The 18,345-nt window shown below is 40.1% G+C and overlaps 1 protein-coding gene across 2 annotated transcripts in view; it reads left to right on the forward strand.

Moving 5' to 3' along the window:
• Positions 1–18,345, forward strand: part of NHS (NHS actin remodeling regulator) — a 218,579-nt gene that overhangs the window by 83,767 nt on the left and 116,467 nt on the right. The gene's annotated exons all lie outside the window — the stretch shown is intronic.

An 18,345-nucleotide genomic window follows, 5' to 3' on the forward strand; every position in this document is an offset into this window, starting at 1 on the left:
AAGGAGAAATTAAACAACATTTCTATTTCTCCTCCTCATTTTGCAAAGTGTGCCTTTGCTGTGCCAAGACTAAACTGGATTGTGATTTTATTTGTGGATATAGTGAATATCAATTTAAAGGGATACTCTAAGCACAAAAACAAAACGTTAGTGCTTTGATTTTGGTATATAGATCACATCCCTGCAGTCTCACTTCTCAATTCTTTGCCAATTTAGGAGAAAATCACTTATTTCAGTGAGTGATTTCCAGCCCTTACCACACATCCTCAGGCTGTGACTGACAGCCTGCATGAAAAAAAGGCTAGAAAACATTAATTGCACTTTAATCACACACAGGAGTCTTCTGTAGATGCCAACAGGCTATTAACAGAGCGGAAGATAACACATTCTTAATTAAACACAATGTGCAATAAAAGTAAGTTTAAACATTAGATTTTTATTTACAGGAAATGTGTAGGGAGACTGTGCAGGTCACTTGCAGGGGAGGTGTGAAAAGGGCTGCATAAACAAATAGATTTAAAGAAACATGGAAGGCATTTTGACAACTTTATATTAATAAAGTTGTCATAGTGTCTGCAGTCCTGTTCCCCTCTCCTACTCTCCAAAGCTCTCTGGTTAACTAATAAGAGGACTTAGAACTGTGGCCTTAAGCCACGCCTTCAAGCCCCCTGGGTATGAGAGCTGTGAATCTTACTTCCTGGTTCTCATACTGGAACATACCATGATGTCACACACGCATGCGCAGTGTCATCACAGTCAGCCATGGAGAATCATTGTATTCAATGATTGGCAGAAACGTAGGTGCATCGCGGCGAGCACACGTAGACTGCAGGGGCATAACCCATAAACTAGAATTGCATTATTAAGCTAAAGTAATTTTGGTGCTTATAGTGTCCCTTTAAAAGAAAATGATACATCACACAAAAAGCGAATTGATTTCAATATTTTATTAAATGGTGCACTATGACAAGGAAAATGAAATGACAGCTCCCCATTAAAGACCTGTCATTTGTAAATATAAGTGTTGTAACCCTGTAAAGATTGGCCCAATAGTGGTTTAAAGCCACCCCTAAGCAAAAGGGCAAATAGAATAAAAAGTAAAACCACAGTTAAATAAAATAAACAGAATTAAAGTATAAAGCTGCAAACTGAAAAATACTCCAAAACACAAAGCAGTGCACATTTTATAACTATTTCCATGTGTGTAAATTATATCCTTGGTATAATTTTCATTTAATGTATGAAAGCACTAGAAAAGGATCCTCTGGCAAAATGAACATAACATTCACAGGTCCACAAAGATCCCACAAATTCCCCAAGACCACCCAGATGGGAATACTTAACATGAGAAAATACCTTAAGCCATATTTGCAAAGGTACAACAAAATCTAAATTACACAAACCTTAGTGTAGTTGCATATATAAAATACTAGGTAATGACAAATTTACTTAATACTGCTACATTATGATCTCCTGCATCAGCATCTGTACCAAGTAACCTGCTCTTCAAATGTAAAAAAAAATATAAAACACAGCAAACTCCCTCTAGCGTGCGTTTTGGGAATAACAATATAATTCTACTTGAAGGGATAGTCTCTACACCCAAATCACTTTGTTTTATTGAATTTATTTTGGGGCATAGATGCTGCCCTTGCTCTGTCACAGTGTAATTTCCCGAGAAATGGCACTGTTTACATTTTGCTTAGTCAAGTATATACTGGGACAATTGAACAGTATTGGATACCTAGAAAAAAGCAAAACAAAACATGAATTTTAAAACATATGTTGCAGGGAGATGGGGTTAAGATTCCACTCACATGATTTAGAGCCATACCAGGCTCTGTAAGAAAGGTTCAAGGGTACCACCTTTGGCTATAGGATCTACTTCCAAGTAACAGAATGCAAGATACAGACTTGAAAACAATGAAAATCAATACAAAACATTAAAGCCACTGGGCACTAAATAGGATGGTAGTGGGAATAATATAACAAACATTCTAGGATTGATTCCACTCACTACCAATATTTAACCCAGGACAAATAAACAGCAATCATATATAAGAAGAAGCAAACATGTTTCGGCTATAAAGCCATCTTCCAGTGCTTCCAAATGTGAATGTCACACCTGGAATCAACTCCAGACCTTTTATCTGCTTAATTGATGAAGAAATAACGATGAAATAACCCGTGCCTGTCCATGAAACAGCATTTGAGTCAAATATCCAATAAATTTTGGTCCCTTGAAAAAGACGTGACTACTTATGAAAAAGCTGTATATCCTAAACCTTCCTTCCAATTTCAATGTGAGTACCCTCAAATTAAAGCCAAGAGGCTGCTCTTTAAAGGGACACTCCAGGCACCCAGACCACTTCTGCCCATTGGAGTGGTCTGGGTGCCAACTCCCACTACTCCTAACCCTGCAAGTGTAATTATTGCAGTTTATTATAAACTGCAATAATTACCTTGCAGGGTTAACTCCACCTCTAGTGGCTGTCTACTAGACAGCCACTAGAGGGAACTTCCTGCTCTATAGCACAGATTATCTGTGCTAGAGCGTCGCTGGACTTCCTCACGCTGTGTGAGGACCTCCAGCGTCACTCAAATCCCCATAGGAAAGCATTGAAATTCGTTTTCAATGCTTTCCTATGGGGAGACCTAATGCTCATGCGCGGCATTAGGTCTCCGGCCGGTGGGCGGGATCAGTCTCGCCAACCGGCCGACGGAGTAAGAAGGAGGAGCGACGAGGGACATCATCGCTGCCTCAGGTAAGTGACTGACGGGGTTTTCACCCCTTCAGCAACTGGGGATTGGGGGGTGGGAGGGAGAGGGAACCTCCAGTGCCAGGAAAACGGATTGTTCATTATTTAAAGGGAAACTATAGTGCCAGGGAAAAAAAACTTGTTTTTCTGGCACAATAGCTTCCCTCTCTGTTAAGGCCCCCTCATGCGGTGCTGAACCCTTCAGTCACTTACCTGGGTCAGCTCCGCCCACGCTCCTCCCCCACCGACATCCGCCAGCAACCTAATGTGCATGCGTGGCAATGGATGCGCTCGCATTGCGATTTCCCCATAGGAAAGCATTATTTAATGCTTTCCTATGGGGATTCTAGTGACGCTGGAGGTCCTCATGCATAGTGTGAGGACATCCAGCATCATTTAAACGACCAAAAGTCGTCTAAGAAGCCGGAAGTCCCTCTAGTAGCTGTCTAGTAGCAGGTAATTATTCTTTTTTTTTTTTAAACTGCAAATTGTATCACTGTAGGGTTAAGGGTGATGGGAGTTGGCACGCAGACCACTTCAATGAGCGGAAGTGGTTTGGGTGCCTACAGTGTCCCTTTAACTGTAACATGAATTTATTTTGATTAACATCCGAAATAACAAAACTTGTGTCAGTGTCCAAATATTTCTGGACCTAACTGTATATAATAAAGCAGGGAACGACAACCAAGCAGAATATTTTTTCATTCTAATAGAGAAAAAAAAGAGGAAATGTTAACAATTACATAAAGGACGCAGAAAGTACATCAAAATAACAATGTGGAAAATGTCAAAAATCATCATATGTTGGGGGGCGGAGCTTGACCGCCATGCGGAGCGGTCGCCTTCTCCCAGAGCTCCCAACAAACAGCCGACTTGAAGCCTTGCTTACCCCGACCCAGACAAGTTCAATGGGCCCCACACTCACCCACACCACAAAGCCATCGGTGGGAACAGGACAGAGGCACTACCGGTGCTCCGGAGGCGCTAGCCGAGGCAGGTCCGACTCGCGGCCTAGCAGTTGATGCGGGGTTGGGGACGCGGCCGGTCCTCCAGTCCCGAAGTCCTGCAGACGCAGAACCTCTCCCCCCCCCCCCTTGGACCGTTGGGGGTCATCACGGTCCACCATGGCACCCCCGCAAGCCTGAACAGCTGCACGCAAACCCCGCTGGGCGGGAAGAAACTGCAACACCCTGCTCACCTAAGATGGCGGCGGGCAGCGCCGGGAAGACACCTGTCAGCAACGCGGCCCCGCAGACCCAGTACAACGGTGGTAGCTGAAAAGATGTTTTGCCTGACACAAAAACAAACAAGGTACTACCCACGCTGCAGCGGCACCCCCATGACACAGACGCAAGGCCTACTCTGGCTGAAAACTCACCCAAAGCTCCTGAAGCCGGTGACATGCACCTGGAGAGCACCTAAGGAAACCACTACACGGCAGTCCGCACCAAGGGATTACTGTGACAGATGAGATTGACTCTACATGGAAATAGACAACAGCCAGTGGTTCTCAGACAGCAGTTTGATGTATGATATTCAGGATATTCACCTGCACTGAATCAGCACGGAGGTCGCAGACATCGCAGACCAAGCCTGAACCTAGCAACAAGCCAGAGATGTCCTGGAGAGCCCTGCTCTTGGTCTCTGATCAGATCTGCCGACTCTCGCCTGGGACCCAGGGCCTGAAATGTTCCTGCATATTCATGCACTCTGATCTACCAACTGCTGGCATTGGGTGACTGTGGACTTATTCCCCATAACTCTTCTCACACATACAGCTTAAGTCCCAGTGCTCATTTTCTGTCTGACACCCACTTACACCTCCACACTTACTCCCTATCTAACCAAGTAACCTGCTTGAAGCCTCCCGGGGGCAGCATGCCATTAGTTCTCCTGTTGAGATAAACCTGTTATCAATTTAAAGTATGCAACCATTACTGTTTCAATTTATCTTTAGCTGCAGACATGCTAGTTTGCACACTCTGATTTTAGTACTACTCACACCACATGTCTACTCAATAGTTTTCTCATGTCATAATTAAAAAATGTGCAGTACATACAATTGCCATATTACTGTCTCAAACTCTATAGCAATGTGTTGATTGTTAATCCGGTTGTGGCAATTCAAACTCGCCTGTAATCTTTTGCACACAAAAATAAAGAATTTAAAAAAAAAATCAAAAAAAAAAATCATCATATGTTATAAAAATAGGGACACATCAGAATCCTTAAAACCACTATGGTGCTGTGACTCTATTTTCAGTTCTACCATTGTATGTAGTAAAACTGTTTTAGAATTACCTCCTGTCTGTCGAGTGATGCTCCCTACCTCTACTACAACTGAGAAGCTCTTTGTCTGAGCTAAAGATGGCAGTGCAGGACTTAGCTCATTAGCTGAAAGCAATCAACTGATGCTTTCAACTAATCAGAAATATCTGAACTGTGTGGCTTAGCTCAGGAGAGCTAACGAAACCTACTGCTGATTTTACTAGATTTCAATAAGAGGGTTTTTTAAAATGTTATTCTTATTTTTTTATTTCAATTTGATTTCCAGTTACTGTTGATCACTTGTAGATTGGAAGAAGTATGACTATAAAAATGTATTAATACCGGTAGTTATTCTGTCAAGCCATTATGATTTGTTTTTTACAAATGTTCCTGTCTAATTACTTATAAAATCAATGATTGTATCCATGGTTTATTGTGCCATTGTTGCCTAAATGTGAAAATGTAACTGGACACTATCAAACATTGAATATAGAGTTTTACATTTCTTTGTGTTTCAATTTGCAGGCCAGAATAGTATTGTTTTTTTTGAGTCGTTTTGTATAACAGTTTGGAAATTACATTTGTGATTGTGTTCTTTACGCTTACGTGTAACTGGTCAACAGAATCCAATGCAATTCAATCCAATGTGGTCGGTAACTCCCAATCCCGGGGCCTCCGGCATAACAATATTCATACTATAAGAAAAACCACATGGTGGAACAAATAAAAAAGGGATAAAACTAAAAACACTTGCTCTGTGTGCGCATTACAGTGATTCTGAGCCGAGACGCTATGCTCTGGGAGCCAATAGTGCACAGGTATCTTGCATATACATTGCTCCACAAACTCATTCAGCACTCTCCCCAGATTCAACCTATATATATATATATATTCTTTTTCTAGTTAAATTGCATGTTGTGCCTGTAGACTGCTCTCGGTAACAGCTGTTTCTCGTTATCACATGGAGGTAATGACTACTGAGAATTAAGTGATTCTTCAATTAGTTCCTCACATACCATCATGAGATAACTGGGGACTAATTGCCCTTGACAATTTATTTTCGGGTTTACCCCACAAATCACAATCAACAGTCCCTGGATGCAAATGTAAACTACTGATTTCAACCTGTTTCTATAAATAAATAGAGGAAACACTCTTTACAATCCGAGATTCACTTTGTTTTGTTTACCCAGGGGTTTTCATACAGCTGTATTTTGTCTGTCAGTTTAAATGGGTCAGTTCTGACCCTTGAACTTATACAATATGAGAACTCTATGGTAATTTCAAAAGTAGAAATGAAAATTGGATGCTGCTTGTCCAGATGTTTTCATTAATCTTAAATATACTACATTGAATTTTGATTATGTCGATGTGCCTGATCCAATTGCTGCTCAATCCTCTGCCATTTAGGAGTTCATTCATTTTGTTTATGCAGCCCTAGTCACACAGTTCCTGTGTTGCATATTCTATTTAATTTAGAATTTCCTATCTCCTGCTCTGTTAATCGCTTTCTTGACCCTGCAGTAGCCTCCTGTGTGAGATTAAAGTTCTATTTACAGAGCAGGAGATAAAAACTCCTAAAGCAAGTCAACATCTTATTGAACATGAAACTTTTTTTCATGCAGGCAGTGTCAGTCATAGCCAGGGAAGGTTTGGCTAGAGTTGTGTAGACAGAAACTATAGAAAATTTTCTCCATACTTACATACATTTTCTTTTCCTGGCTATTATTCCTAACAGCATCACTTATGGATTAGCTCCGCCCCCAACAGGAACAGGACAGGAAACAATTAATTAGAACCAGACTGTAGGCATAAAAGGTCCCTCCTCCCTCTATCCCACAGTCTAGTTTAAAGTTGTAAAGCAAAAAACATGGGAGGGTTGCTGATTCTGCCATGAATAATAGCCAGGAAAATAAAATTACAGTAAGTATGGAGAAAATGTTCTATATCCCTGGCTTATCATGGCAGCATCACTTATGGGTAATACCCAAGCTAAGATCAATGGGAGGGAGAAAAAAACGGATACTATTAGTCTGCTGAAACAATATTTTATTAATGAGAATTAACAGAGGTTAAAACTCCTCTCCCAAAGGAAGTAGATGAAGAAGCTACATCCAGCTTGTAGTGTTTGATGAATGTCATAGGAGAAGACCAGGTAAATGCCCTGCAAATGTCATCAGATGAAACCTCTGCTTAAGGAGGTAGCCAGTTCTCTACTTGAATAAGTCTTTATTTTCTCTGGCAGAGATAGGTTCTTAACATGAAAAGCCTTTTTTATGGTGTTTGAGATCCAACACCTCAAAGTAGCGGTAAAAGCAGCTTTACCTTTTCTGTAGCCAGAATTTCATCAGAATTTATCAGCTTAAATTCTTCCGAGGAGGAAGGGTTTGGAAAAAGAAGGCAGGACAACTTCATGTGCAATGTGGAATCATGAAACCACCTTAGGTAGGAATTCCACTCTAGGTCTTAAGATAATTCTATAGTGGAAGACCTGTACATGATTCACATCACTGGAGAAGGCTTGAATCTCAGACATTCTTTTAGCCATGGTGATTGTCACTAAGAACAATATCTTATAAGTCAAAATATTACTACCCAACTCATCCAAAGGAGCAAAGGGGGTGTCTGACAGAACATCCAGTACCATAGGAAGATCCCAAGGTGGAGCATAATTTCTGGATGGAGGTCTTATACATATAGCTGCCTTGAAGAACGTCGCTAGCAGAGGATCTGATGTGCTATGGTACATATACTAATATGTACCTAACTCAGTTACTCCTGCTCCTGCAGGCTGATTACTGAGTTCTTCAGATTAAGAGAGGCTGAACTTCATCTTGAAAAACCCATGGTGCACGTGGGAAGGTGGCCTAAAAACATTTTTTTATCTTAGGAGACAAATCCCTGTTTGTCCTGTTTAAGGACAGAAAAAAAAAGACTGTGGGATAGAGGGAGGAGGGACCTTTTATGCCTACAGTCTGGTTCTAATTAGTTAAAGGTTCACTATAGGGTCAGCAACACAAACATGTATTTCTGACCCTATAGTGCTAAACCCACCATTTAGGTGGCTTGCCCCCCCTTAGCCCCCGTATAAAAGTATAAAACTCACCTTATTTCTAGCGGGTCCGCCTGCACTGGCTCCGCCTGCACTGGCTCCGCTCCCTTTGTGTCATCATTGGATTGGCTAAAATTGGCATGGGGCGGGGCCAAATGTCATTTTGGGCAATCAGAACCTCCTTACAGAGATGGATTGAATCAATGCATCTCTATGAGGAAAGTTAAGCATCTCTATGCAGAGCGTGGGGACGCTGAACGGCAGGGCTACCTACTGTGCAGCCCTGAGCCAGCAAGCCCCTCCAGTGGCCATCTAAGTTTACATGAAAATGCCTGAAGGGAGCTATTATACTCACCAGAACAACTACATTAAGCTGTTCTGGTGACTATAGCGTCCCTTTAATTGTTTCCTGTCCTGTTCCTGTTGGGGGCGGAGCTAACCCATAAGTGATGCTGCCATGATTAGCCAGGTTTTAGCTACTAAATTGCACTATTGTTGAATATAGTGTCCCTTTGAGTGTCAACCCTTGATTAGATGAAAAATTAAGTGTTTCTTAATGGTACACAAGCGTACAGGGTTTTGCTCACTCACCAAAAAAACATATTTACAAATGTCATTCTTGCCTACGTGCGTCCTGGGAGCATCACCACAAAAGTCTACTACTAAAACACTGGGTCTATGGTCAGTACAAGATACTTAATAGAACCTGTGTCTGACTAGTCTATACAATAAAGTTTTATTAGTATTTCCTACTTAATGTCAACAGGTGATTTGAATTGTGGTTCTGATATATATTACAATCAGCGATATCTAAAGAAACCTATCAACATTGTTTACATATTTCATATGTTTTTGTTACAATTTTTGTTGTTGATGCACTATTTTCTACTATGTCTCTTGCAAAAATCTGTCAGGCTCCTAAAATCTACCAACGCTTGCCCTATTCTACTATAAGTAATGGGTAACTTTTCAAGACCTCTTCCTCTTGTGGATAGATACTGAATTTTGGAACATTGACCCCCTCTTTAGACGGTCCGTTGTACTGAAGAGCAAAGTGTAACTGAGTGCCTTTGCAATATATATATATATCAGCTTGAAGATTGTCAAACTGAACACATTGATCCTGAATTAAAACGAGTGAAAATCTTCAGAATTGATATTGTACATGCCTCCCAAAATGTGCACAACGTTATTAAAAGGAATAATTTGTAAATATCTTCCCGTGGGAATCTCTTTTCAACTATCCTTTCATATATTTTGTTTCTGTTTGGTTTGTGTTTTCCTTGTTTGTTTGTGCTTATTTGCCACAGTATTGGTTATACCTCTAATTAGTAGATAAGAGCAGTGGAGGTCACTGGAGGGAGTTTTAAGTTCACTTCAAAGCCTGTGAGTGAGTTTTTCTCTTTTTAACCCAATTACCATTAAAAGCAAATCAACCCTTAGGGAGAATTGATTAGCGCTCTTTGGCTGTGGTATGGAAAGCCTTTAAGTTAATAACTCTACATTAACTTCATCAGCACCCCCATCATTTGCTGATCTTGCTGTCAGCATAATTCATTTTTCATCCAGAAAAGGTTACATAACATAATCTGCTGGTATGGATGCACTCCAAAGATCACAGCGATGGACCTAAATAAAATATAATTAATCTTTTTTAACCTGCATTGCAAAAACTCAGATATTGCTATGAAGTATATTTCTAACCACTTCTTCTGGGAAAACCAGTCACAGAATAAAATGTATTACCAAACGTATATAACACTTCTTAGTTCTGTCATCTTTATTTTGTAGGTCAATTACTTATTTTCTTTAAATTTTATAGCAACAGTTTAAACACCATAACCACTACAGCTCACTGTACCGGTTATAATGCAAAGGGTTCCCCAGCACCTGCTATCAATTGTAAGGAGTCAAACCATTTCAAACCTAATGGTGTGACTTCTTACATAGAGTCCACTGGGTACTGCTCCCTGCCCGTACTACCAATTTGATTCGCTCAGTTATGAGCTAATGAGAGTTTTTGCTTAGGAACATCCAACTCTCCAGCAGAGTGTTCAACAATAGTTTGACTCCTCATAATGTTGGGACATCAGGGCGCCCCTGGCACCATAACCATTACACCAAGCTGTAGTGGTTATGGTGCTCAGAGTGTTCTTTTAACATTGTGCCACAGAATATGTTTGCACTCTATAATTTAAAACAATAATCTCCTTATATGCTTAACATGATAAGTGTTTTGTGTTCCCTCGGGGAGAACTGCACTACATAAAACCAGTTTATTATTAAAACAATAATAGAGTATAATTTTCTTATACTTTGTACCTGGTATTTAAAAATGTCAGGTTATCCGCTATTGCAGCCTGCTGCTTATAAAGGGATCTTTATGGATAATTCATTTGGGAGTTAAAGCATTTTCATCTGTTATTATTTCCCAACGTTAATCTCAGCGCACATTTTTGGAATGGAAAATATATTTGATCTTAGCTACAAAAGTTCCAGTTTACGCAAGTTAGCTTTTCTTTTGCCAAGATCCACATAAAAAAGCATATAAGCCAGGAATAATTTAAAGATTTAAAATTTGCCAAATTAGAATTTTTTCTCAGGATCACAATGCAAGTTTATTAATAAAGAGTCTGTTTTAATACCCAGTCACTCTTGAGCTCCTTATACTCTCACCATCACTCTGCTGTTCCGGATCTACATATATCCCTAGGTGGGGATTGTTCCACCTAAAGCTCCATACACTAGAGCAGGTCATTTCTCTAGCAAATGTAAGTAGGTCTAATATTACTTACTTATCCTACTTTTACATACGTACTGTACCATTGGTATACATCCTTATTTTTTTTCATATGATGAATCGCACTACCTTGGGAATCTGATACCAGCAAAAAAAAATCCTTAGACGGGGATTGTTCCGTCCAGGGTCTTAAATAGAGCTTTTTAAGCTCTGGAAAACGTGAGTGCCCCTTTGGAATATATCTTATATATTAAGAGTAAGAAACATAACACTTGAGTTCTGGTATTATTTTTTATCAGTTATGTTTTTTTTTGTTTTTTTTTGTGCAGCTCAAGAAAATATTGCATAGGTCATATTCTCAAAAACAGGAAAAAACAACTACGTCCCAGTTCTATCCACCAGCAGCTCTTTCAAGTATTGCACATTGATAATCTAATGATACAGTGCACACATTAACCGTGGCTATCATTCTAATTGCCAAACAGGAGTTAATGAAACACTGGAATATAGGGTGAGCAATGCTGGGCTATAAAATAAAGTCTAGAAAACAAGTAATGACTCCTTCCTACCTCTCTCTCTTTGTCTTCCTCATTCTCTCTTTCTTTCTTTTTGTCAAAAGTATTAAGTACTATACAGATGTAAAAGATGGAGCTCGATTCAGAGTGAGTAAATCTTTTTTTTACAGAGTATATTACAAACGGGGACAGGTGGGCTTCTCCATAGTGACCGATAGGGCATATTACACAGAAAAGTACCCACCCCCCCTCCCAAAAGGTTAAAGGAAACCTTTAAATATACATTAACAGCATAATATTAAAAGAATAAAAACAAAAATGACTTCCCAAGAATCCCAAGTCTGTTGATGGCTGTACAGTTGCTACAGTTGCTCTTCTTTATGCATTGGAACAAGCGATTAATGTTTTGTGTGTCTCTCCTGGGGGAAATATAGTAGACTCATTGCTTAAAAGATCATAAGTGAATGACATCATATAGTTTGGTTAATTTACCCATCAAATACATTTGTATGTTGCCCATGGGACCAATCAGCTGGTGTTTCTCAAGTGATTTTTTTTGTAAACTATGTGCTGAGAGAACTATCTCCATTCCATAGTTATTCCATTCTTGGTGGGGCAAATGGTGTTTATTGTTTTAAACAGTATTGAAAAAAAATTTCTCATGACCTGAAGTTGGAATGTTCCAAGTTTAGTTGTTTGGGTTTTTTTTTTTTTTTTACATCTGATTCTACTATTTGGATGTTTTTGTAGCTGGTGGAAATTCAAGGAGAACGAGTCAAAAAATTTAAAATAGACTCTGACTTTTCAGCCAATACTTCTCAACTGTCCCAGACCCTGCAGAACAGTCCTGATTTCTGCTCCTGCACAGTGCAGTATTCTCACAAGCACAGTGTGCTCAATACATTAGGAGGTTTTTCCATGATATTCCTTCCCACATGACAGTGATTCTGCTCATGAGCATCTCTGGTTGGAAGGCTTGTAAAACTGCTTGCCATTGGTAGCCAATATATGTTGATATAATGTACCGTATGTCACTGGCATGCCCCCAGACTGGACCAACTTCCTCCTGTCCTAATGTTCTACATCCTAAATGTGACAGCATTGAGTTTACTTCATTGAGATTACCTGTTTTTAAAATTAATTATTTTTAAGTATGTATTTGAATTATTAAAAATAATTTTCTAGCATGGTTACTTGGCCTGAATTGTGTAAGTGACCCCAACATTTTTTTTTAATAAATAAACTCCATACTATAAGAAAAACGCCTGCATATCTCTAATCTGTAACCATGAGTTAAGATACCGTTTCATTAATGAAATTACTGCAATTGCAGATGCATTATGACTGACTGAGCAACATAGAAAATGTAGTCCCCCAAACATTTGCAGTACCAATAATAGCCACCACTGCTCTTTTCTGACATTATCTAGAACTGACATTATCTAGAATATGGATATTACATGTGCAAAAAAGTATATTTTGAGATGTTGAGGTATGCAGTCAGGACCAAGGGGTGGGCCTTTCCTCATGACATAGTGATGGCCATAATGGGTGGGTGCTTCTGGAAAAGGGGTAAGCTTGTGCAATGATGGGCCGCACCCTTACTGACAGGATCATGAAAGGAGTGCTGCATAATCCAAGTGCCTACTGCACAGTACAAACGTGTCTAATGATGCGTTTGCACTGTGCTGCATGAGGACAGTTCCCTGGTGTCCCTGAAAATGGAAAACCAAGGAACTAAATTGGACTAAAAGGAACTAAAAAATGAACTAAAAAAGAACCCCAGAATCAGGACTGTCCTGCCAAATGAGTGACTGTTGGAAAATATGTAGTACCAGATCGATGTTCTGCAGGCACTAAGATGTCTCTATACCATTTAATGACTGGCTAGACATGGTTCTGGTGAATATGTACACCTTCTGCAGTTCACCTAGTGGTCTCAATAAGAATCCCAGCTCTATGCTTTGTACACTATTTTATACATGCATGGCTGCTATATATTGTTTTCATATAAAATGCTCATTAAAATGCAGCCCTACATCATGACTTTGTTCTTATTTTAAGATTTAGTACCTACTGTCCCCATGGTACTTTTTTAGCGAGCACTCATATTTCAGACTAGTGACAGACCCTTTTCCAGTTCACAGAGAACAAAGCACAAGGTTTAGAATATCAGTGCTGACCCTGGCCCATAGTAACAGAGAATACAGTATCATTAGCTCTGGAATCCCACTAAATCTTACTGTCTGTTTGCTGTCTCAGATTATGCTTTGTTTCTTACCCCCCAGTAACAGAAGGCCAGTGAGAGGCTATGTGTTCCCACTGCCCACTCACTGTGACATGCCATGGTTCTGGCTAACCCCTCTCCGCATTTGATTTATAGGGATAACTGTATAATTGGTGAGAGTTGAAAACACGGACTACTCATGTGAGACCAGATATTTTGCCAATTTAAAGAGGCCTGTTTATAGCTGAGGTGTTCAGGGCAAACAGGTGTAACAATTCAGGAGATCCATAAAGAGAATATTTACAAGGCCATAAAACAAATTCTTCAAGCCCTATATACAGAGATCGTAAATGTTTTTTTGTAGTAGCCATAATGCAAAATGGCAAGGATTTGTGTATAAATGGCTTATAGATGCCTCAGAGACAGCCTTACCACTCAGAAACAAAGACAATTTATCAAATGGTATAATAGTAACACTTTATTTAACCCAAACGCAACTTGGACCTATTAATTCAGTTATCTTCGTCATTTTCTTTTGAATTTTTTATTCTATATGCTAAACATGTTATAATGCTTATTAAAATTTTAAAGAGCTTGCTCTTTCTACGTTATTATAGCTGCAAACTTTTATATTATTATTCATAATTGTATTCATGTAGGTCTCTCTAGTAAATTGTAAATTGCAATAACTCAGATTATGAGTAATAGCAAGAGCTAGACTTGTGATTGTTTTCACACCCCTGAACTAGTTTATGGACTAATTTACCTTATTTCAGTGGCAAATCAAATGGCTTCTGAGGAGTGATTCAATGGATCCTATCAAAGAGTACACCTGTAACACTGCAATGTACCTGCTAATTTCAATAGAGCTTGCTAGGTGTGCACAGGCTGCATGGTTGTCAAGCTCTGTGGACAACATTCATAATTTCAGATACTTGCGATCTATATAGATGTAACATTTTCGCGTAAGCACCTTTACTTTTTGCTATTTCCACCAGATATTATCTAGAGTTGGAACACACAAGTCGTTGCTACCTCCTTTTTTGAAAGAGCTAATAAAAGATATAAGCCCCGTAGACTGTAAGCTCGTTTGAGCAAGGTCCTCTTCAACCTATCGTTCCGGTAAATTTTCTTGTAATTGTCCTAATTATAGTTAAATGCCCCCTCTAATAATATTGTAAAGCACTACGGAATCTGTTGGCGCTATATAAATTGCAATAATAAATAAATAAGCCATGTCAGAAGAACTTGCATTCCTACTGATATGATGAAATGCCCATATTAAGGTTAGGAATTAGACAATGTCCACCTGCTGATCATGGGAGACTAGCACACCCATAGAGTTTAACCTGCAACCTCATCTCCTGCGTTGCTACCTTCATAGCAATATTAAAGCCCACCAGGGCTAATTATGCAGACGATATTCTGCATTATCTCAACATCCACATATTTTTTTTGGAAACCATCTAAGGCTTTAGGAGAAGTCACATAGTTTGATATGTCTCTAAATACAAGGAGGAGGAGCTGTTGAAACACAACACTCAGACTAACATTTGCTGCATATTATACAAAACAATTATACACTGAAATTAAACCGTTACTAGACACCTTTCTACTAGACAAAGCCAATCTCAACAAGAGTTCATGAAAAATCAATATTATAGATGGAGAAATAAGTCTGAGAAAAACTCCTTATGCACATGGCCAAACATAAACCAGGAAGCCATTCTATTCCAAACACAACATTATATGATTCTATAGCAACTGACACAATTGATCAATTCTTTCTTGATAAATATTATTCTGGTTTGTATGCCACTTATCATAAGGATGACAAAGCTCTCTATGCAGAGTCAGTCAATATGTTGCAAATGAACAGAGCAAAGTCCTCTATGGACTTATCTGTATAATACTATTACGAAAACTCTTAAAAGGTAGCCTGAAAGATATCTTGGCCTCTCACTCACTATAATAACACGCCTCCCAGCTGTCCAAAGTTTACTGTGACAGTCCCTATTTCGGTGTCCTGTCACACTGTTCCTAGTTGGTTCCATGGTGTCCTGCATTTGTGAACACCAGGGAAATGTCCACAGCCAGAGCAGTGTAAGCGCATCATTATGTTCTGAGGGGACTATAATCATGCAGATGGCATTTCAGCATTACTCGCGGCATCGCCTGCCATGTGTGAGGCCAGCAGGGAGGCTAGCAGTAGCTAACACATTTCTCTTATTCGTGGGGACCCCCCTCTTTTTGAGCAACCCCTCCTATTCTGAACTTCGCCAGTGATGCAAGATACGTCATGGGAACACGCCAGCTAGGCCCGTCCACTCTGTCCTGATTGCTTCTCTCCCAATGTTGGGAGTTTTGTGACTAGAGAAGCACTAGGATGAGGCCTAAGCAGACCAAAATCATGGAGTGATGCTACTATAACCTCTGAGAAAATAGGGTCTGTCTAGGTTTTGGTTCAAGACTATTCGTATTGGTGGGACCTCTCTATCTCTGTTTAAAACCTAGTGAACTAGCCACATTTCAAGCTGTTCAGTTTTTGCTCATTTTCTGTGTGTTGTTACATTGAGTTTTTGTAGCTACTATTTCCTGCTACTGACATTTTTAGATCCCCTTCCCTTTTACCTTTCCTTAATTTATCTGAAAACTATCACGTCATTAATACATTTAAGGAACAAATTGCTACATCGACTCCTTATAAAAACCTTGTTGCAAATCACATTCATTTAGACATGTAGCAGATTTGCAGATGATCAGTGAACGCACAGAATCACTAGCTGAATGAAAAGCATTTCAAAACCATTTTTCCAACTGTTTGTCCTGTCACTGACGTCTTAAACCACCCGTGTCTCGATAGCAGCCAAATAGATCTTTAAAGGTTTTGTTTTCTTTGAGCCGTGGCTTCCTTTGATCAGGAGATTTCATATAGGAAAATTGCTCAACCAGTCATAATTGCTTGGCAAGTGTACACTGATAACAACGCTAGCAGTTATTTCTGAGTATTTCAGGTGCAGGCAACAATTTTATTGTTACTTATTTATAAAGTGAGTACATATTCAGCTGCACTGCACAGTATGGAGTTTAATGTGCTGAACGCAACATAATGTACATGATCATATATCTAGCTATATATCTATATATCCACCCACCCATCTACCTAATCCATCTATATATCTAGATAGACAGACAGGTAGATAGATAGATGGATGGGTGGGTAGGTAAATGGATGGGTGGGTGGGTAGGTAAATGGGTTAGGTAGATGGATGGATGGGATAGGTGGCTCATCCAGGTTAGGGTATATTAAAGGACCACTCTAGTGCCAGGAAAACATACTCGTTTTCCTGGCACTAGAGTGCCCTGAGGGTGCCCCCACCCTCAGGGACCCCCTCCCGCCCGGCTCTGGAAAGGGGAAAGTGTTTAAAACTTACCTTTTTCCAGCGGTGGGCGGGGAGCTCTCCTCCTCCGATCCTCCTCTTCTCCTCCCCGTCGGCTGAATGCGCACGCGCGGCAAGAGCTCCGCGCGCATTCAGCCGGTCACATAGGAAAGCATTCATAATGCTTTCCTATGGACGCTTGCATGCTCTCACTGTGATTTTCACAGTGAGAATCACGCAAGCGCCTCTAGCGGCTGTCAATGAGACAGCCACTAGAGGAAATAGGGGAAGGCTTAACCCATTCACAAACATAGCAGTTTCTCTGAATGGGTTAAAAAAAAATGGGTTAACCCTAGAAGGACCTGGCACCCAGACCACTTCATTAAGCTGAAGTGGTCTGGGTGCCTAGAGTGGTCCTTTAAATAGAACCCCCAAAAATAAAATCTTAGGTGTTCTATGTGACATTGGCCTCCATTTACAACTCACGCTTCCTGATCTGATGTTTGGGTTTATGCGCATGTCACAGAAGCTATTTTACTGTGAACTTGTGATATGTACCACTGTTACATTACTTGGCAGACATTTCTCAGTTGACCTTATGGTTTCACCTTGATGTGAGTCTTTAGTTTTGGGATCCCGGGAAGATTTGCTTACAGATATAAAATGACAAAATCTTTGTATTAAGACAGGTCAAGACTGTGTTGAGACTGAAACACGTTAAACTTAGATAATATAATTCAAGTTGGAAAAGGATAAGGATGTGGAAAAGGATGTGATCTACTATATTTACTATATTTAAAGGGACACTATAGTCACCAGAACAACTACAGCTGAATGTATTTGTTCTGGTGAGTATAATCATTATACTCATTGAGTATAATCATTTTTCATGCAAACACTGCCCTTTCAGAATAAATGCAGTGTTTACATTGCCCCTAAGGACATCTCCAAATGACCACTCCTCAGATGGCCACTGGAGGTGCTTCCTGTCTCAGTGCTGCACAGTAGGAAGCCCTGCCGTTCAGTGTCTCCACGCTCTGCATGGGAATGCTGAATTTTCCTCATAGAGATGCATTGACTCAATGCGTGTCTATGAGGAGGTGCTGATTGGCCAAAACTGTGTTTGGCCCCGCCCCCTTGCAGATTTTAGCCAATCCAGTGCTTTCCCTATGGGGCTAAAAATCGGCAATTCGATGATGTCATCAAGGGGGCAGGGCCAGCGCCGGCGGACCCAAGCGGCACTGGAAATAAGGTGATTTTTTATTAACAAGGGGGTGCGGGGGGGGGGGGGAGGAGGAAAGGAAAGAAATTTCTATTATTTCTCCATTCATTCTGTATCCACAGTATATTTGTTTTGTACTAGCTATACCAACTTTATGTTATGTCCTTGAGCTTTTTCAGCCT

Source organism: Pelobates fuscus, chromosome 1, assembly GCF_036172605.1.
Source record: "Pelobates fuscus isolate aPelFus1 chromosome 1, aPelFus1.pri, whole genome shotgun sequence".
Taxonomy (NCBI): Eukaryota; Metazoa; Chordata; class Amphibia; order Anura; family Pelobatidae; genus Pelobates; species Pelobates fuscus.